Raw genomic sequence first — 22,234 nt, forward strand, 5'->3', positions numbered from 1 at the left:
ATTCCCTGAAGGCAGTTGGCTAATTCTAGATATTCCACATTCTGAGAACATGATGGGCTTATATGCATGGACAGTGTATCCTCCTGCAGGGCCAGCCACTCTCCTTACCTCTCGGAAGAGGTGGGCAGGCTTCGGGGCTTTAGACTAGCCTTCACCTTGTCATGCAAGTTGCACACTTCAGGTGATGTGCCTTTGCCTCTGGGAGACTGGCTGTCATGCAGACACCAAATTGTATAATAAAATTGACCCCACTAGCCATAAATACAAATAATTATTTGAAAATAATACTTCAAGTGTTAGTCAATGTGTATAGATATTCAAAAAAACATTTTTATTTTACTCATAAAACATTTGTACCTCAACACTGAACAAAGGCATACAAGGATATGCGTCAATCAAATTAGGCATAATGATAGCAATAACAATGAAAAAATTAAACATTCATACAAAGATTATGGGGCCCATTACAATGTCAGACGGACTGACATCGTAGCGGAAACGGGCCTGCCTGGCAAGGAGTCGGCGGTCCCTCTTCCATTATTACGATGCGACCTCCGTGAGAAACAATAGAAAACAAACACTTTAAAAACATCCATGCACTGTGTAGCAGGCACCATGCGCACCATGGTGCCTGCCACACGGTGCATTGATGTTTGGGGGGCACCCCAGGTTCCACCCAGTCCTCATAGCGGAAGCCGTGGTGAGACCGGGGGCCTCTAGGAGCCCCCACAGTCACTTTCCGACAGCCCTTTCATGTCAGAAAGGCCGACATGGAAAGTCTGTCAGAAACGGACATCGTAATCCTGATGGCGGTGCCTGAGCAGGCACCGCTGCCATTTGGGGAGTATCTGTGCGACCAACCATCCGATGGAATCTACGATCCTGTCGGAGACGTCGATCTTATCCCCAGGCCACTGCGGTCTGAGCGACTGCTTCTTAATGTGGAGGTCGGGCTACTGAGACCGATTGTCGGGCGGAGCGCCACTGACAACCTGGCAAAGGCGATCCGCCTGACATCGTAATGGGCCCCTAAGTGTCCATCATATATAATGCAAATTATTACCCTTTTTCTTTGAATGATCTTTTAAATCACAATCAGTGAATTCCTAATAAAGAGTGTGCACTATTTCCTATTATCCCAATGTCCGTTAATGAGTTGAACATGTTTTTCCATGGGGCGTGGGATATCACATAATGTGCTCATGCTCCTGTATGAGTTCTACATGCTGATGCGATTCAACCTCAACCATGTGAATTAAATAGAAGTCTTCTTCAGGATGCTACCCTGTTTGTGATGTAGGACACTAAATAATGAATAGAGAAATATTTGGCAATTGATTTAGTAGTCAATTATTTAAATCCATGATATATATTTGAAAAATAAAAAACACATGTGCAATTCCTTTTTGCACATACCTACCCGGGGTTCTCATTTGTGCTATCTGCTGTGACATGCAGGGTGCCGACACAACACCCCCATTCATGATTAAATACAGTGTCTCACCTCTCAAGGTTGACGCTTAATTGAAGAGCTGTGATGTATATTGGGAAGAGGATGTGGCCGAACGGGCTAGGGCAGTCGATCTCAAATCTGTGGAACTGGGTGTGAGTCTCGGCAATAACGCTCAACATCCTGTGATTCTGGGCAAATCACTTAATCTCCCCATGCCTAACAAAAATGAATGTGTCCTTGTGTAATGTAACTGGTGCTCATGTAAAGCGCTCTGATACCTGATACCTTCGGGTCAAGTTCGCACTATATAAATCTCCAGCTAAAAAGAAAAAAATGACAGTTACAGTAAATGTAACAGCAACAGCATCCAACTGTGTCAGCATTTTTTCAACTATACTCAAATGTTCATCAAAAAAAATGCAGGGTAATATTTAATCATGCTAGGAAATATAGGGTTTTCACATCAGACTGGCTTAGTATCAATGCTTCTGCATTTGTAGTTCTCAGATCAATACGTTTTTAGCTTAGCTGTATCATCTGATTATGTTTTGTCATCCATTTATGTGCTGTCCAAACAAATTTAAAAAATATGCCTTTGCAAAGGAGATACATCTGTGTGATGTTATGGAGAAGGTACCAAAGACACAAAATATCGATGAGCAGCATACAAAGTAAGACTTGTTTGGTGCATTTAGAGGGATATTCTCAAGAAAGTGTGATAACCATTCCAAATTTAGCTTAGCGCAACTTTGCATTTCGCAGTCTATCGTGGGAAAATAACACCGTGCCAACGTAGCATTCTCAACCTGGTGGCACCATGCGATAGTCACCCGATAACACATCAAATGACCGCGTTAAACACAACGATACAAAAATGCAAAACACCAAAGCAAAAAAAGTAGCGATGAGGCCAACCGCGATACAAAAATCAGTGATAACCAGCAACAGGCATGCAATTCCCACGCATTATGCGGGAAAATGCGCCATGAAAGCAACAAAAAAAAAGGGAGAAAAAAAGAAACTGCGTAGCACCATGGATGCTCCCGGACCGAGTGCAGAGGCCAACGCGAACCCCACAAGCCCCACAGACCACCAGCAAGGAACCTCGGGGTCGGGGAATGGCAAGGAGAAGAGGAAGAGGAAGACAGGGTGCAGTCCGCAGGAAAACCAGATCAGCGTCACAAAGGTGACAGAATACCACCATCCACTGAATGTCAACATGACAAACGTGAATGCAGTCGGAGTGTCGAGGGGGCCTATGGAGAAGAGGTGCTGGCACGATATGAAAAGCCAAACCAAGTACAAACCTGCTGCCAACAGAAAGGCAGCAAAGGCGACAGGAGGTGGGAGTCCTGCGCCACAAAAGGAGCTGGACTGGCGTACGGGGCATTCTCTGGTTCAATTGTGTTATTATAATTCTTGGTGTAGTATGTTCATTTGTGGCATGATAATGCCCACTCTAGTATCTGTATGGCCTATGCATTATGGTCGACCTTCTTTGCATATTATGAACACCAAAGGAATGACGGCATCCACTTTGGGCATTATTGTATCCCAGGTATGATGGTGGTAGATCTTGGTATAATGTGGGAATCAATGGCATGATGGTATTTTGTCTTACCACAATGCAGAACCATGATGATGGTGGACATTTCTCGGTACAAAGTTAACACCCTTTGCACTGTAGCACTGTAGCACTGTCATAGTAATGGTAATTCTTACTATACTTAGGAGCATGATAATCCCCACATTTGCCATAATGCAGACACTGCTGCACCTAATGCAAAATGAACCACTAGAACATGAACTGAATAAAACAGTTTCACGAGAAACCACTTTTTCCGTTTGATTTAAATCAACATTTATTTATAATCAATCCATTTATTTGTCAGTTCATGTCTTTTTAAATATCACATTTATGACATATTCAAGAAAAAAATAGAAGAGAACCACATAAATATATACATTTACATAAACTAATTTTTGCGACACCCCTATTTGCATACAACAGTCAATCATACATACTAGACATACGCTTTCACACAAACATCCTAAATCACTAATTATGATAGAAAAACATTTTTCAAAAATAAATCAAATGTACAAAAAGGCCATCAACAAATATAAATTGACACACTTATAATGCACTGTGTTTGATCATTTGCGTTTGATTGGCCTCTAATGAAGAAAGGTCTATGCGTTTCGAATCCCTTTGTATGTCGGGATTCTCGTCAGGACCAACGCTTTCTGAAACAAAGCAGAAACACAACCGAATTTTACCAACTGACCCAAAGAACATTAAATTTTGAACCGCAAACCTCGTTTCAGCATCTTACCTGCAATTCAACATATGCAGAAAAAGCTCTCATCAACAATTCTAAAGTCGAGCAATGACCTAAACATAAGACAAAGAACCAAACATGTAATTTACATGCAACCTGAGTACAACCAACTTTACGCTAAATGGAATCCCCAAGGAAATAACAATCTTACTTGTCGAGCTTATTGTGGTGTCTGAATGATCGTTCTCTTCACTGGCGTCAAAGTCTAAAATCTTTGGAGATTAACGTCCTCACAGTGTAGCAACCGCCGGTTTTCCTGTGCAACTGTTGCCCTTTACGATTATGTCGATTCTAATGAAAAAATGACACCGCAACTTAGTAACCACCTCGACATATGATGCGTTTCCTTTTTAAACCACTGAGTACTGTAAACGCTTTTACCTGAAAGATTGTGAAAAGTTCATCCGTGCTCCTTCAGTAGCGTTTAAATCTGGAGTCTTTGAAATTATCGTATCTCCGGCACAAAGCTGTCAGCTCAATTGTCACTCTTTCTAATTGCCTATGTCCGTTCTAATTGAAAATAGAAAATAAAAGGTGCAATTCAGTACCCTCCTTGGATATATAGAACGTTTCAGTTTGGACACAGCTGTAAACAAAAATACAAAAAGGAGTCTGTCAGTCTGAATGTTGAGCAAGGTCAACAAAGAGATAGAAATAGATGTAGAGTATGAGAGAGAAGAACCTCAGAGTGCTGATTGGTTGTAAAGGATTTCCATCAGTAACCAGTGATTGGTATGTGTCATCATCTGGATATCCAACCTTCACACCACTATCAACCACTCCGACCTGGAGTGTTATATGTGGTACGGTGTTAGCCAGAGCACTTGGATAAAGCCCGGGAAGGGGGAAGGAAAGAAGACAGCCAAGATGTGCAGGTATATACCGAAAATGATATATAAACAGTGCAGTGCAGTAAAGTGAAAAATGTTAAAAAAGGAGTTGGAGGAAGAAGATAGTTTAATGCAAGATATTCCTACCAATCCTTATTTAAAAATGGTGCAGAAACAGCTTTTAACAAATAGGCTGTTTAACAATGCGGTCAACATGTTTCAGCCTGCTTGACCCCATGGTCAAATGGCTTTCGTCAGGACCTTCTAAATTATAAATTGCTACTGCAACAATAAAGTGTGAAAAAAAGAAGAACAGTGAGTATTTAAAATACAACCTTTTGTGGTGTATAGCTTCTTCGTGCACTCAGTCTATATAAGTTTATCTATGGAAATACGAAAAAAACCAAAGAGAACAATGTAAGGTATTGACATAAAACATACTCTCTCACGAAGAACTAGTTAGTTTTTGGCCCAATGTGTAACCATATCTCGAGTGCTTACCTGGTTAGCACGAGAAGTAAACCTCACGTCACCCGGAATAGACTCAGGTTTGAAGGAGGCCCCGCCCTGAAAAAGTAGAAAGTATGGGGGGAATTGAAGAAACTGTTAACCCCAGCAGTAGTGAGTTCATAATTAAAAAATAGGATCTAAACACATTGTCCTTTACACGCTCTATTCAAATCTCTGTTGTGATTTCCCCAACTGGCAGGTTTGACAACCCCGAGGGCAGAATTATCGTTTGAAAGTACACAAGGGAACACGCAGACGTAAGCGCTCCAGTGTTGATGGAGCATACGATAAACGGTTTGCTAGTATAAGTGTTATTTTCTGGTATTAGAAGTGTAAGAGATCCGATACCTTACCTCTCCGTCGGTGCCTCGGAGTAGGTCTGAGCCGTTTGGGAGGTAACCGGCAAGTACAATCTCAGGTGTTAAAGATCATCCAGATGCGTGAAGTCGCATCCCTATTTGTCGATCGATATCAGTTTCATTGTGGTTGTTTTATCGCTCACGGACCTTCAAATCAGTATCCGGTAGCGCTTGGAACTACAAAGTGACGTCAGCGTACCCGGAAATCGTGGTTCCGCGGTCCGAGAAAAAATAACTTTATCAGTCTTACTTGTATACACGGACAAATTGCGATGCCAGGGGGCATGCTAAATAAGAATCACCTCATATATACACTAAACTGTGATTTGCGGTGGCGAGAAAAGCCATGATGTGTACATGTTGCTGATGTATAGCTTGGTGTCCTCAGTAGGAGTTCTTACAACTGAGTAGGGAGGCCCTTAATGACTAGTGTGCACAAAGGTATGAAACACCATAAATGCTGGGACAAAAATATAGAAACTATAGAAACTGTCTGGCAAAAAGCTAGGTAGATTTAACCTATTGCTGTAGAGAGATGGACAGGTGCAGATGGCTCTTGAACTATATAGCCCACTTGTATCTCACAATGAGACCCAGGGAATGTCATCATTTAGACCTTTTTGATCACTGCAAATTCTAAAAACCCATCGTTGTTCTTTTAGGAACAAGCAGCGAGATATATCGCTGACATGCGATGGAATAAAAGGTTTTTCTAAAACTGTCCACCAGAAATCATTAGCTTGATGTTTTGCCTCTTCAAAATGACGTGTAAGTCTAGTGTTGGTTTTTTTGCAGCGGAAAGTGCTCTTATGTTCTAGCATACGTAGTCTGACTTTCCGAGTGGTCATCCCTACGTATCGAAGTTTGCAGGGACATTCAATCAAGTAAATTAAATTTTCACTATTGCAATTAGTGAAAGTCCTTTGTTCCCACGGTGTGTTTGTACCTATGTCCAATGATTTAGAATGACTAGTTTGAGGGCATATTGAGCAAGTGCCACATGGGTGGTGTCCCAGTACTGCAGGTAGGTCCCATAGAGTGCCAATAGAACGTGGTCTCTCTTCTCGAGGTCTTGTATGGACCAATTTGTCTCTGAAGTTACTTCCTCTCTTCAGTGAAAATAGGGGTAGCTGTATCTTTTCTTTACACGAATTAAGGAGACGCCAGTGTTTCTTAACGCTTCTCTGAATCCCATTAGTTAGGGTGCTAAATGTGTGGACAAAAGTTAACCGTTCCAACGGTGGTTTAGCATAGGGAGGTTCAATCAATGCCTCTCGGTTGTTGTTTGAGGCGCGTTTGAAGGCTTTTTTAATCAGAGATTTCGGATATTTCTTTTCAATTAGTTGTTCTGTAAGATTTCTTGCATGTATCTGATACTGGTCAGATGTGGAGCAGTTATGTCTTACACGCAAAAATTGTCCGTAAGGGAGATTGTCTCTAAGTGATTTCGGATGTTGGCTATCATATCTCAGAAGGGAATTGCGAGACATAGGTTTTCTGTAAAGTTCACTTTCCAATCCAGTAGGAGTGCTAAAGATGGTAAGATCTAAAAAAGCCAATCTTTCTTTGTGTGCTTCCACTGTGAACCTCAAAAAGTTATTTCTGGTGTTCAGCCAATGTAGAAAGGGGGAGATTGATGACAAATCTCCGCGCCAAACTACAAAGATGTCATCAATGTAGCGCTTCCATAATCTGATGGAGTCACTGAAGGGATTGTCATCATTAAGCACGTGTGTCTGTTCAAAAGAGTGCACATAAAGATTGGCTAGACTTGGAGCAAAAATGCTTCCCATGCTGGTCCCGGAGACCTGCAGGTATATAGTATCCTCGAATTTGAAAAAATTCTCTTTCATAGCCAAATGTGCAAGCGTCATAATGAAATGTACCGGAGTGATGGTATCCAAGTGTGTGTTGTTCAGGATGGAAAAGATGGTTTCAAGTGTCTCATCCTGAGGGATAGATGTATATAATGATTCTACATCAAATGATACTAAAAGGTCTTTGTCAAGATCAAAATCTACTGTAGGCAGTAGACGTAAGACATCTTTAGTATCTTGTAGGTATGTTGGCATATCTTTAACCAAGGGCCTCAGGAAATGATCGACAAAAGTGGATAAAGGTTCTAGTAGTGACCCTTGGCCCGATATGATGGGTCTTCCTGGTGGGGGACGTTGGGTTTTGTGAACTTTAGGTAAAGTATAAAAGTATGGCATCACAGGATGAGGAGTGTGCAGGAATGATGCTTCTTGTGAAGTAATCCAGCCATTTGCTGATGCTTCTTCCACTGCTTCGGTGATGGCTCTCTGAATTCTCTTAGTAGGATCCTGTTGGAGAGGTTCATAAAATCTTCTGTCTGCCAGTTGTCTCATACATTCCTGACGATATGTTTCAGTGTCCTGAATGACTACTGCTCCGCCTTTGTAAGCTGGCTTGATTATGATAGTCTGGTCTTCTGTAAGTCCCTTTAATGCCAAGCGTTCTTGCTTGGGTAGGTTACAGTATTGATCTGTTTTCTTCTTGTTCTTACATAAATTTGTGATTTCTTCAGTTACCGCTTGTTCAAAGGTCAAGACTTGCGGCGGTACGTCGTGTAGAGGCGGATTGAAGGTCGATCGATCTTTCAGACCAGTATTAGTTTCCCTTGGTGTAGTAAGGGACATGTCTTTCTTGCTGAAGTAGAAGTGTAATCTTATTTTGCGGAAAAATTTAGCCAAGTCACACCGTACTTGGAAATCGTCTCCAATCTCCTAGCCAGAGGTTATCCAAAAAAACTACTGAAAAAAGCAATTAAACGTGCTTGGTGGACCCCGAGAGAAGCATTGTTGGAAAGGAAGGTTAAATCTAAGATGGACAGGATTGTATGCGTATCCACGTTTGGCCCCATGTCCAACTGGTTCAAAAAGACCATTAGCCAAAATTGGCATTTGGTCAAGAATCTTGACACCACACTAAAACAACCACCGCTATTTGCTTTTAAGAAAGATAAAAGCATTGCCAACCAGATAGTGCGAGCTGCACTACCTAAAACTAAAAGTTTAAATATGAGAAGATTCCTGAGTCTTCCACCCATCCAAGGTCATCACAAATGCGGAACATGTGTTTGCTGTGAATCAACTATGGAAGGCAACCATTTTTCCTACAGGGGAATCCATTGGAAACATGACACCTTTTCCAACTGCAAAACCAAATTCGTGGTGTATGGAACCCTATGCCCATGTAACAAATTGTACATTGGGAAAACAAATCAGGAGATCAGATTAAGGATCCAGCAACATAAATCTAGAATTCGTAAGAACGTGCAAAATGCCCCGTTGGTTAATCATTGGAATCTTAATAACCATACGGAGATCGATCTAAAATGGACTATAATCTCCAAAGTTGAACAGGACAGTCGCGGTGGTGACCTTGATGCCAAACTATTAAAAAGAGAAGCAATGCTCATTTTAAAGTTCAATACGTCGGTTGACGGCTTAAATGAAATCTCTGAGATTTATAATCTTTAATTGCCTTCAGCTCCAGTAGGGACAGCACTGGAGGAAGCCCGTGCAATCATCTGAAACAAACACAGGGGAGATGCTTTCTACAGGACTTTCGACCACATGCGATTTTTTGTGATTGTAAATCATTATTACATCATTGGCGCGCTTCAACCTTTAAGTGGTATAAATGAGAATATGAATCGTACCCTGGTCACCACTTCAAATTTGGATAACATTAGATCCAGCTTGTTGTCAGCTTCAATAAATACTTACATCAGCCAACCGAAACACATTCAGTCTATAAGCGACTCTTGCGCCCAATATTTGGGACTGCTGCCCCACCGTGGATGTTTTTCCTTTTGTGAGGAGTGTTTAGCATGTGCATACTGGTCGTTTAAGTCGTCTATGGCCAACGCACGTAAATATATGACGGTGTTCCATCTTTTCAATAAAGTTTTGGTCATGTCAATTAAAAAACACCATGACAAAATTACCATCCCCACGAGCACTGACTCAAGTCACAGTTTTTACAGTGACCACCAATGGGTAAATTATTCTTGTTTTAATTTCATAAATTGCACATGGATTTTGATCATCGATAACTTTCGAACTACAACTCCCATGATCCTCCTCTGGCGGAAGTGCTTGTACTCAAATAGCGGCGTCTTGGACTGGACTCTTATTCCTAACATTATGGCGCCAACACGCCCGGAGTAAAGAGCGTTGATGTACCTCCACGCAATTTCAGGTAAACTCTTGAGCTGCGTACAGCTGTGTCCAAACTGAAACGTTCTATATATCCAAGGAGGGTACTGAATTGCACCTTTTATTTTCTATTTTCAATTAGAAGGGACATAGGCAATTAGAAAGAGTGACAATTGAGCTGACAGCTTTGTGCCGGAGATACGATAATTTCAAAGACTCCAGATTTAAACGCTACTGAAGGAGCACGGATGAACTTTTCACAATCTTTCAGGTAAAAGCGTTTACAGTACTCAGTGGTTTAAAAAGGAAACGCATCATATGTCGAGGTGGTTACTAAGTTGTGGTGTCATTTTATCATTAGAATCGACATAATCGTAAAGGGCAACAGTTGCACAGGAAAACCGGCGGTTGCTACACTGTGAGGACGTTAATCTCCAAAGATTTTAGACTTTGACGCCAGTGAAGAGAACGATCATTCAGACACCACAATAAGCTCGACAAGTAAGATTGTTATTTCCTTGGGGATTCCATTTAGCGTAAAGTTGGTTGTACTCAGGTTGCATGTAAATTACATGTTTGGTTCTTTGTCTTATGTTTAGGTCATTGCTCGACTTTAGAATTGTTGATGAGAGCTTTTTCTGCACATGTTGAATTGCAGGTAAGATGCTGAAACGAGGTTTGCGGTTCAAAATTTAATGTTCTTTGGGTCAGTTGGTAAAATTCGGTTGTGTTTCTGCTTTGTTTCAGAAAGCGTTGGTCCTGACGAGAATCCCGACATACAAAGAGATTCGAAACGCGTAGACCTTTCTTCATTAGAGGCCAATCAAACGCAAATGATCAAACACAGTGCATTATAAGTGTGTCAATTTATATTTATTGATGGCCTTTTTGTACATTTGATTTATTTTTGAAAAATGTTTTTCTATAAGGAGGCGCTAGGTGGCGCACTGGTGAATGGCGGCCTTCGTGTAGGGCTCGCGCTGTCCGGCGGTTATCATCCGTCCACTTATCCTTAATTGAGCCACCCGGGGGCCGAAACCGAGCGGGGAGCAGTGTCGAGGTGTCCGGCGGGTGCTGGCCGCGGCTAAAGGACAACGGACGGCCGGTGCCTGAGAACGACGCGCCGTTGTCAGCGGAGCGCGAGTAACGTGGAAAGAGCTGGGCTGCCCTGCCGGATCGCGCTGTTAGGAGAGACCGGGGCTGCGATAACGGCTGCAGGCCGTAGGCGCTGAGCCGGAACCGATCCACCTGAGTGACACAACGCCTTGGCGATGGCTACGGAGCGGGGCGGACTGGGAAGCTGCGGACGGTACTGAGGGTGCTCCTTGGCCGCCCCCCCTCCGTTCTCTGGCAGTACGCTGATTTCGTCGTTTCCTGGAGGAGCTTGGTGGCGAGGTGCTGTGGGGGAGCCGAGGGACATCGGGGCTAAGTGGGGGTGAGAGGTGTTACCCCCCCTGCCCCCCCCCCCTCCCGCCCCCCCTGTCTCCGGAATAACAGCCGACTTGGAGCTGAGGCACCCCCCGGGCACCGCGCATGACTGGACTGGAGTGCGATTGAGGGAGTGAGCGGACACTGGGCTGCGACACTGGGACTGGCAGACCTGGACGCCCCTGAATACGGCTGCGAACCTAGGAGGGGCTGTGGAGGGCTACGTTGCGCATCGCCTTGCTGGTGGCTGCGGAGGAGATCGGGGGTGCTGTACTGGCCGTTGGCACGGACTGCACGTGGTTCGATCCTCTGGAGTGCTGACGCGGCCGCCGGCCGGCCGTGGAGACCGTTGGAGGTGCGAGGAGGGTGCAGCTGGTGTCGGCTGGCCTGCTGCACGGCGCTCGAGTATATTGGCGGCCTGGGCCTGCGGAGTGCAGAAGGATAGTAGCTCCTGGGAAGTGCGGAGGGAGCGTTGACGCTGCTTTTGGCCCTAGGGAATCGACTGCTGTTGCCGACGGAGAGGACTGACCGGAGGCCAGCATGGGCAGGACAGATGCGAAACAGCCCAAACTCACGTTTGAGGCCAGTAAGAAGCCGCCCAAGACTGTGGAAGAGACGCGTGGTCCGGCGGAGCCACCGGTGGCGGCAGGAGGATCGGCGGAAGCGGCACCCAATTTACAAGATGTCTTGCGAGATATGCGCCAGGGGTTTGCGACGATCGCTGATAAAGTGGATAGAATGTCGTCCCGAATGGATGCGGTAGTACAGAAGTTGGACGCCCAAGAAGAACGGATCACGGGGGTGGAACAGCAGATATCGGACACTGAAGATACGGTGACACGGCACACCTCACAGTTATCCAGAATGGACAATCTGCTGCGCCTAATTGCTGCTAAGAATGAGGATTTGGAAGCGCGAAGTAGGCGGAATAACGTGCGCATAGTAGGTATTCCTGAGTCGACGAATGTGGGCAAAATGGAGGAATACGTGGAGAAGATGTTGGGGGCGGCCATTGGAACGGACGTTTTTTCTCCCCAATTTATTGTGGAAAGGGCGCATCGGGCCCTGGGCCCCAGACCTAAGCCGGGGGCGGCGCCCAGGCCGATCATCGCCAGGATGCTCAATTATCGCGACCGTGACGCCGCTTTGAGGGCAGCACGGAGTACGCGTACGTTATCCTACGATGGCAACTCCTTCACGCTGTATCCAGATTTCACACCGATGGTGCAGGAGGAACGTCGAAAATTTGTAGCAGTCAAAGCGAAACTACGAGACTTGCAATTGGTCTATGCACTGCATTACCCGGCGCGCCTGCGGGTCACATATCAGGGGAGGCAAAAATTCTTCACGAATCCTCAGCTGGTGGAGGATTTCATCAAACAGTATAAGCGTTCCCGCAGATCGGAGGCTGGAGCTGGGAACGACGAGGACCCTGGGCGTGAGGAGCTGGTGGACGGCGAACCGTGAGTGGGGTGACTGTAGCTGGCATATTGGACTACATGTGCGGATGAGGGGGTCCCCCGAGAATTGGCACTGGGGTAGCTTGCTGTGAGACATTGCGCTGGGGGATGGTTGGGCCTTGTGGCTGCGAGCACGGTGGGGTGTTGTTGGGTTGTGGGGCGCTGACACCGCAGGATAATCCTCTTAAGATTGCACGAGGTGGGGCACAGTGTTGGCTGCTGTTAAAGGAGGCAGAGACTTGCTTGTTGTGGGACTCGGGTGGATCAAGTACTAGCGCCGGACACCTCCTCGTTTCGCTGTGCTGGGCTGCACGTTGTGTGGCCGGGCTGGCGTTGCTGGGGAGGGAACTGGTGGTGCCACCTAGATTTGTTTCCTGACGGGAAATACCCTAGTATATGTTCGGGGTTTGGGGAATGTATTTGCCTTGCTGTTTGGGGCAATTGTGGGAGGGGAGGGGGGGTTACAGGCCTGGCAGGTTGGGGTTTGCTTCAGTGGGAGGTGGGTGGGTACACGGGATGTTGTTCTGGTTTGTATGATTAGAGTTCCAAAACGGGCGAGACAGAGTAGTACCGGGAGGGGGGTTGTAGTACATGGAGGAGGGCATGGGCTGGAATCCGATACGCTACGGAAAGGGCTGTTTCTGAATATTCGATCTGATGGGGTGGAGGGGGGATATTATTGGGCGGCAAGCACCTGGGGTGTTCTTGGCAGGCAGACCTGGCCCACTGCTTTGGTACTTGGGCGGTTAACGAAGCATGGCAGACAAGGCGAGTAAGTCACATGTCACTGTCGCCACCTGGAATGTCCGGGGGTTAAATGACGCCAGGAAATGTAGGAGGGTGGTGGCTTATCTGGAACAGCATAAGGTGCAAATTGCTTTGCTACAGGAAACGCATCTTAGTCCTCGGGCCACCTACACCTTTGCAAGCAAATGGGCGGCAGTACGGAGCTTCTCCTCGTATTCAGGGTATGCCAGGGGTACGGCGATACTGATCAAGAAGGCGGTGCCGTTTGTGAAGCTGGGTGATCTTACGGATAAGGAAGGGAGATTTGTCCTGTGGTGGGGCAGACTTGGTACTGATACGGTCACAATTGTAAACTGCTATGGGCCAAATGTGGATTCGCCTGCCTTCTTTGCCATGCTATGGGGCAAAATACTGAACACTGGATCCATGCATATCATATGGGGGGGGGGATTTCAATCTCACACTGACCCCAGGGCTTGATAGGTCGGATGGTAGCCCGCAATACCATAAGGGAGCGAGGGAAGTCATGGCAGGTATAGTGGCAGAAGGGGGACTTGTGGATAGCTGGAGGTTTGTGCATCCTGGGGTCCGGGAGGGGACGCACTTCACAACATATGCCAATTCTTGGGCCAGGCTAGATTACTGTTTTCTGTCTACGGGCTTGGCGCTGGATCTAGGTCGAGTGGCTCACTTACCGCGGACGTACTCGGATCACTGTCCGGTAATGGTGCAGGTGGCGATCCCTGGATTCTGTAGGGCAGCACCTGGGTGGCGTATGCAGCCCACGGCGTTACTGGATCCGGTGTTTCAAGCGGAATTGGGGGACGAGATAGCGGAGTTTTTTCCCCGCAACAAGGGGTCAGTGGATAGTGTTGAGACCATCTGGGAGTCGTTCAAGGTGACGGTCAGGGGGTATTATATATCTAAGAGCTTCGGTGTCCTAAAGACAATACGAGGCTCGCTCACCAAATTAGAGGCTGAACTGGCGGAGCTGGAAACTAGGATGGCACAGGAACCAATGGGTCCAGTCCATAAGGAATTCCGAGAACGGCTTACGCAGTACGAGCAGGAAGCAGATCGGGAGTCCAAATTCAGGGGCCGATATTGGCGTGCCCGCCGCTATTGTGAAGGAGAGAGACCAGGGCGCGCCTTAGCGGAGGTTACTCGGCATGCCCGGGGATCCACACACCTCCTAGAGATCAGGGGGCAGGGAGGGATCTTACAGCAAGATACGAAGGGAATATTAGCTCAATTCACTGCGCATTATGAGGAGTTATATGAAGCCCGCAGTGGTGGGGAGGTGGTGTTTGGGGACTTTCTGGATGATGTGGCGTTATGTTGGTTAAGCGATGACCATAGGGAATTTCTCGGGGCTCCATTTGAACTGGATGAAATACGGGAAGCGATTATGTCTCTGAGTAATGGTAAGGCGGCGGGGATTGATGGCCTACCGGCGGAATTCTATAAAAGCTATATTGATGTCATGGCACCGGTGCTCCGGGAGGTGTATGAGGGGTCACTGGAGGTGGGAGTGCTGCCGGGGACAATGAGGGAGGTACTGATCACCTCGCTGTTGAAGCCAGGAAAAGACCGAGCAGAGTGTGACTCATATAGACCGCTCTCCCTGATTAATTGTGATGCAAAGATTCTGGCGAAGGTGCTGGCCACTAGGCTCTCCCTGCTTATGACGAAAATTGCTCTCCCAGATCAATCGGGGTTTGTCCCGGGTCGCTCGACTGCTAGCAACTTGCATACGCTCTTCTCCTTGATAAATACGATGGCGCCGGAACTGCCTGTAGCGGCTGTGTTCCTTGATGCCACCAAGGCATTTGACTCGGTTGAATGGAACTACCTGTTTGCCATCTTGTACAGGATGGGCTTTCCCAAAATATTCGTGGCATGGATCAAATTGCTCTATACTGACCCGAGAGCGAGAGTGCTGATTAATGGTGAGGTGTCCGACTCGTTTCTACTGACTAGGGGTACCAGGCAGGGGTGCCCGCTCTCCCCATTGCTATTTGCTATCGCGATTGAACCTCTGGCGTGCCGTATCAGACAATTGCATAAACAGAGTGCTTTTAAATGTTGCCAACGGCAGATTGATGTATCTCTATATGCGGACGACTTAACGTTGTACGTGGTGGATCCGCAGGTTAACCTTAATCCGTTGCTCCGAGAATTTTTGGTGTTTGGGCGTTTGTCGGGCATTCAAATAAACTGGAAGAAGTCGCAATTTTTTCCCCTGACGCCAGCAGTGGGCCGCTTCCCTCTGGACTACCCGCTAGAATGGTGTGAGTCGGATCTCAGATATTTGGGGATCCAGATTTCAAAGGATCGAGAGGAGACGTTGCGGCTGAATTACGGTACAGCCATAACTAAGCTGACAGAGGATGTTACTCGCTGGGTGTCTCTTCCGCTTACCATGGCGGGTAGGGCCTCGCTGATCAAGATGGTGGTATTACCTCGTTTTTTATATTTTTTCCAGAACATCCCGTACTACCCGGGGGCGTACTTCTTTCGAAGGTTGCGTTCCGAATTATTGCGGCTGTTCTGGGCTGGTAAGCAGCCTCGACTGGCATGGTCGGTCATCACTAGGCCATACGAATCTGGTGGATTTGATGTTCCTGATTTTCTGGAATACTACCTGAGTGCGCAGGCTCACTTTGCATACCATTGGTTTGCACCTACGCCATTCCTGCCGCAGCTGGCGGTGGAGGATCGGCTATCCCGGCCTCTGCCACTGACGGGTGTTCTTCAGGGCTCAATCCGTGCCTTTGATACGCCATTTACTACGGTGCCGTGCACGGTAGACACGTGGCAGCGTATACTACGTCGACTGGCGCTTAGCTTCCTGTATGCTCCGACGCTGCCGCTGGTTTATCACCCGGACTTGTCACTGTTGCAGGAAGGAGGGTTTCAGGGGATGTGCGCTAGAATAAAAATACGGCACTGGGGTGACCTCTTTGCTAGTGGTCGGTTCAATACGGAAGAGCAGTTGTTTGGTGGATATCAGCCTACTCCGCTGGATGTATTTTACTATATCCGGCTGCGGCGTGGGCTGCGGAAGATATTACCAAGCTTCCCGGAGGAACCCGTCGTAGTGAGGCCTTTACAGATCCTGCTTACCTCTACGGATGGTAGACATTTAGTCTCTCAGTTATACAGTAGTATTCGGGCGCACAGTGGGAGTATGGACTGTAGGGCACTCCAGCAGTGGAGAATCGAGCTAGGCAGAGATATAACGGAGAAGCAATGGACGTATTGTTGCGAGCTCACCTCCCAGATCTCCTCCAGTAGCTGACAGCGTATTATTCATTACAAGTTCTTACAGCGAATGTATTACACACCAGTTAAAAAGCTTAGATTTCGCCTATCGGACAGCGACAGATGTGAGAGGTGCCAGGCGGAAGGAGCAGATTTCCTGCACTTGGCGTGGCTGTGTCCGAGAGTGGCAGATTACTGGCTGCAGGTGCATTCGGCATTGACGGCTATGTTGTGGGCTACGGTGGAATTAGATCCGCTTGTGATGCTGCTGGGTTACACGATATCAATACCTAAGCTGACGCGCAAATTGGGGAACATTGCTCTATTATTGGCGAAGCGTAGAGTTGCGTGCCGATGGGGCAGAGGGCGGGCGCCGAAATTTAAGGAATGGATAGGGGATCTTTTGTACTGCCAGGAGCAGAGTGCTATCTACGCTGAGACGCAACCCTTAACTAGCAGAGCCAGGGACATTTGGGACCCGTTTAAAGAGTATGTGGCGGCGTATACTGCCTCAGTGGAGGGGGAGAACCGGGTGCAGGCTGAGGGTTGACTCAGGAGCCGTTGAGATTAACTAGGTGGGATCTGAATGTTGGCCCTTTAGGAGGGTGATGGTGGTGGACTGCAGTGGGGGGGTATGCTCCTGGATGTTTGCACTTCCAAATGACAGGTAGCGCACATGGCGGTTGCGCCTGACGGACATGGTGCCCCGCCACTTGCCCGGTGTTCAGGGTACATTGTCTAGTACTACTGTTATGTTGGGACAAAAGGTATTTGCCGCCGGACCTCCGGGTTGTCGGCTACATGGCTGTGTACAGGGTGCTGAAATACGGTGTGAAATGTTCTATGGAGCCGGCCCGTGAGGTTGTAGGCGTATAATGTATGACTGTGTCAGATGCTAATAAAGGTTTTGGAACTTTAAAAAAAAAAAAAAAAAAAAATGTTTTTCTATCATAATTAGTGATTTAGGATGTTTGTGTGAAAGCGTATGTCTAGTATGTATGATTGACTGTTGTATGCAAATAGGGGTGTCGCAAAAATTAGTTTATGTAAATGTATATATTTATGTGGTTCTCTTCTCTTTTTTTCTTGAATATGTGATAAATGTGATATTTAAAAAGACATAAACTGACAAATAAATGGATTGATTATAAATAAATGTTGATTTAAATCAAACGGAAAAAGTGGTTTCTCGTGAAACTGTTTTATTCAGTTCATGTTCTAGTGGTTCATTTTGAATTAGGTGCAGCATTGGCACTGGTTTTGTTTTGTTGATTATATGTGGCTTGGCCTTGCTGCTAATTAGCCAAAACCCGAGTTGGTTTTTCACATAATGCAGACACTGGCATAATGTATTTTTTTGATATATGTAGACCTCCATGACACAATGGTATTGCACTTTTAATTTTGGTGATTATGTCATATTACTGGTATTCATTGAATGATTCTGGCGATACCTGGCATAATTCTCACTCTTCCACAGATGACATGATAGTACCTGCTTCCAGTATATTAATGGCAATTACATCACAGTAATAATTCTTGGCACATTGTTGACATCCATTCAGGTGCACAATCTTACATACAAGTAAACCTTTGGATGCTGGTATGTAACAATGTCTGACAAGTTGAAAACTAGAATCCCCTTACATTTTACACTGTTGATGGCAAGCCATGCTTCCATCCTATGTAACCAATTATGACTGTTACCATTTATCAATCCGTCCATGCACACAATCAAAAGCATGTCCATCAGTGAAGAAGCACATTCTGTTTCAAATATAATAGACATCTTGGGTTTGTCAAAGCTTACTTTTTAATACCTTTTCTGTGCAAAAGCAATTTTTTTGATTATTTGAAGCCAGGAGCTTTGTCCTAGGGAACCCTATAGTTCAACATCTTAGGGACATTACAACTAATCTTTCTTTGAGAAAACAACTGAAACTTATCAGTTCACTTACAAACCCACGAGTTACCCTGTATGGTATTTTGAGAATTAGGAGATATTTTATACCTTCTACATAGAGCAAAATTAGAGGAATGAGGGGGTTTGTTGGTCCAGCACATGTCCTACCTTCTTAGAATATCATATTACAAAAGGTGTGCAGTTGACTAGTCAGTGGATTGTTCACCAGAAGTGTCCCTTACAGGATGCAGGTACCTTTACCCAACTTGTTTTACTTGGTATGTTGTGTGCACCAATACCCGGGTTCATGGATGTGGGTAGGCGAATCACACAGCCTCTTAATAATAGCAAATAGCTATATAGAGAGTCTCACATCTATGTGTACCTAAGGGGGCCTGACCAACTACAACTATGTGTCACAATCTCAAGGCAATTAAACAGTCAAATACAGGTGTTAAACAACATACCACATAAAATTTCCAACAACTTCACATTTTTGTTTGTTTTGGGGCACACTTGTTTATCTTTTTGCAGGTCTACCACCTTGCAGGTGGTGGTAGGTGGGAGAAAGTGAGTATATCTTCAAAGTCAAGACTGGTGTGAGACAGGGATGTGGGATGTCAGCGATGCTCTTCAACCAAGTCATCCACTGGGTGATTTGACACACAATAGAGGACCAAGACAAAGGCCTCAGTTAGACCTCATTCTCTAGACTGAAGGACATTTATTATATGGATGACCTAGTCTCCATTGCTCACACACACACCAGCATATGAAAGGAAAGACGTCAACTTATCTATGCACTAGCATTTGAGCATGAAGATCAACAGGAAGAAATCAGAAGTCATTCCATTGAACACCCCAAATACTTCATCAATCAGGGTGAAGAGCCCAGCCATCATTGAAGAGTTTACCTACCTAAACAGAAATATCAGACATGATGGAGAGGCAGGAAGTGACATCAAGAGCAGAATGAACAAGGACATGAATATCTTCAGTATGCTGAACCATGTGTGGAGGTGATCTCAGCACAGCACCAACACCAAGCTAAAGCTTTACAAGAGCTGCATTCTGCCCACACTGTTGTATGAATCAGAATGCTGACCAACGATAAAAAGTGACATCAAACTGTCAGCCTTCCAGACCAGTAATCTGAGAAGAATCTTGCCCATTTTCTGGCCGTGAACCATCTCCAACCAGGAACTGCTCACCAGATGCAAGTTAGAGAGCATGGACACCATCATGAGAAAAAGATGAAGATGGATAGGACAAAACCATCAGAAGTGAGCAAGACTGCATCACAAGAATAGGCTTCCACTGGACCACAGAAGGCAAATGGAAGAGAGGCAGGTCAAAGAACAACTAGAGGCAAATTGTGAAAACAGAAATGAAGACGCTAAGCCACACTGGGGGACCATACAGAAGCTTGCCCAAAACAGACAGAAGTGGGGGTCCTTTGTTGCTCCCCTGCATGCAGTTCGCATAACAGGAAATAAGTAAGGAAGTCATTTATCTTTTTCTCACATTTAGTAGCAAGCTCAGTAGATTAAGGCACAAAAAGGTCCTGAAGAATTGTCACCGACCCCTCTAGAGTGTAACAAGCAAGAAACATGTTGACCACATTCTAGAACTCGGAGACCATTGATATCCCATGAATTCATTATGTTGTATTTAAATTTAGCATGAAGAACCATTTGAAATAAAATTGTTACAGCTGTCCATAGCTAATTTTATATTTCCATTCCAATACCAACAAAGATACGAATTGTCAAAGCAAGGGTCTTTACTGTAACAATGTATGGATGTGAGAGCTGGACGACTAATAAAAAGGATTGTTACTGGCAAAGACTGCTAGAATAATCAAGAAGAGGGTACCCAAGCACACGTTCAATCAATGTAAAATACGGTTAGTGTACACATAAACAAATAACACAAATGGATCTTTGTTTCTTTTCTTTCGGGTTTCTTCGGTTTATTGTTCATTTCTCAAAGTGTATCTCATAGTCTTCAAAAACGTTCCCAAGCCAACACGTGTTTCGTCGCCTTTAGTAGTTTTTTACATGCGACTTGTTCACGGCTGTATATGGTTTAATATGCAGAGTGTCTAGTATGACGATAATTCCTGGTCATACAATCCGACGACGAGGGGGGGGTTTTTATAGTTCAGTCATATCCAAATGAAATGTTATCCTATTTCCGCATGTGCTCCAAATCTGAGCACCACGTCTTTCGGTCTGTATAGTTATATCTCCCCCAACCGCGTCTGGCTCCAAATCAGAGTTAGAATAATCAATCAATACAAGATCAAGCCAAAACTTTCACTGGAATTGCCTACGCTAAAAATTATGCTCAAATATGTTTGCCACATAATGATAAGAAAAGACTCCTTGGGAAGAAAACATTATGTTGGGAGTGATGGAAAGAAAACAGAAAAGTAGAAGACCAAGATCACGTTCATTACACACAGTCAAGAACGATGCAAAGAATAATCGCCAAGACCCAAAGAATTATGTCATCGACTGAAACAATTGGAAGAATTTTATCCATTGAATCACCAAGAGTTAGACATGACTCAATGGATAAAACACCCACAAATTTCAATCCACGAAAATGTCTCCTACTGGCACACAACATCAGGCATTAAGATAAAGAGATCTCAAGTACGGTGCCATCCCTGTGGAGTCCATTGGATATTTCAGCACCCACTCACCGAGGAGCATGACCCTATGATGCAGCATGTCACCTTGATGGGTGAGGGTCCATGAATCTTGCAAAAGGCACGCCTGGTGACAGTAAAACAATCCACTGACTAGACTACCGTCAAGTAGAACTCACAGAACTGCATACCTATGGGACCTTCTACATACGCAGCACTCATAATAACTGAATGAATAAATACTGTTCATGCCCATGAATATTATGCTATCTATCCACAGGAATGCAGTAATTACGTAATGCAGCACATAAAGATACTGACAGAAGGGGTAAATAAATTGCAGTGACTAACAAAATATCTGTCTTAGGCTATTCATCTGACAAAACATGGTGTCTTCTGTTTGTCATTTAGTGCTTGATTTGTAAACAATGAAGTAATAATTAAATAAGTGCTGGAGCCCAAAGGTTTGCTTAGGAGCACGCAGATGGAGCTGTGAATTTGAGAATTGCCGAATAACAAGGTCGGCCAGTGCTGATTTCACCTTAATTTTCGCATTTCCAGTATACTGCACTTCCCGTGGCATAACGTAAAATGATGGGGACCCTTAGAGAATGTGATAAGGGTCCCGAGCCTCCAATATCTCACAAATATTCATAGACTTTGGCCCAATAGAGGGGCTACGCCCCTTCCCCTGAACCACAGATGTTGCAGGGGCCTGTGTTACGCCCCTTTACTCTTCCTGACTCTTTACCTCACGCTTACAGGTTCTTTTTCATTCCCACTTTCTGCCTTTGTCACCGCTTTCCTAGCTTTCTCTTCCTTAATCTTTTTCCCTATGCAGCCTTTCACTCTTTTTCTTTGGTCAAAGTCTGATGATAAAAAACAGGCAGCCGTGCTGCAATGCATGCCGTCGCCCACCCCCTACAACCTCCAGCATACCTGAAGCACTGGGGTCAGTGGCCAGAGACCAGTCTGCGAGCTACCCGTCGCCATAGACTGAAAGATCCAACCTCCTGCTCGGTATGTTTGAGAGGGATAATCATGAAAGTCACATGTTTATTATGTCGCCCTTGTTGATGTACCAGGTTATTCGTGAGC

The 22,234-nt window shown here is 45.4% G+C and overlaps 1 long non-coding RNA gene across 1 annotated transcript; it reads right to left on the bottom strand.

Moving 5' to 3' along the window:
- Positions 1-3,953: 3,953 nt before the first annotated feature.
- LOC146829070 (uncharacterized) lies at positions 3,954-22,193 on the bottom strand. The gene is made up of 5 exons (XR_014961904.1): positions 22,076-22,193; positions 5,127-5,192; positions 4,961-5,008; positions 4,177-4,305; positions 3,954-4,086 (listed from the first exon to the last, which is right to left on the bottom strand). It is a non-coding gene; the product is annotated as an uncharacterized LOC146829070 (long non-coding RNA).
- Positions 22,194-22,234: the final 41 nt, after the last annotated feature.

The sequence above is a fragment of the Triturus cristatus genome, chromosome 5_2, assembly GCF_964204655.1.
Source record: "Triturus cristatus chromosome 5_2, aTriCri1.1, whole genome shotgun sequence".
NCBI lineage: Eukaryota > Metazoa > Chordata > Amphibia > Caudata > Salamandridae > Triturus > Triturus cristatus.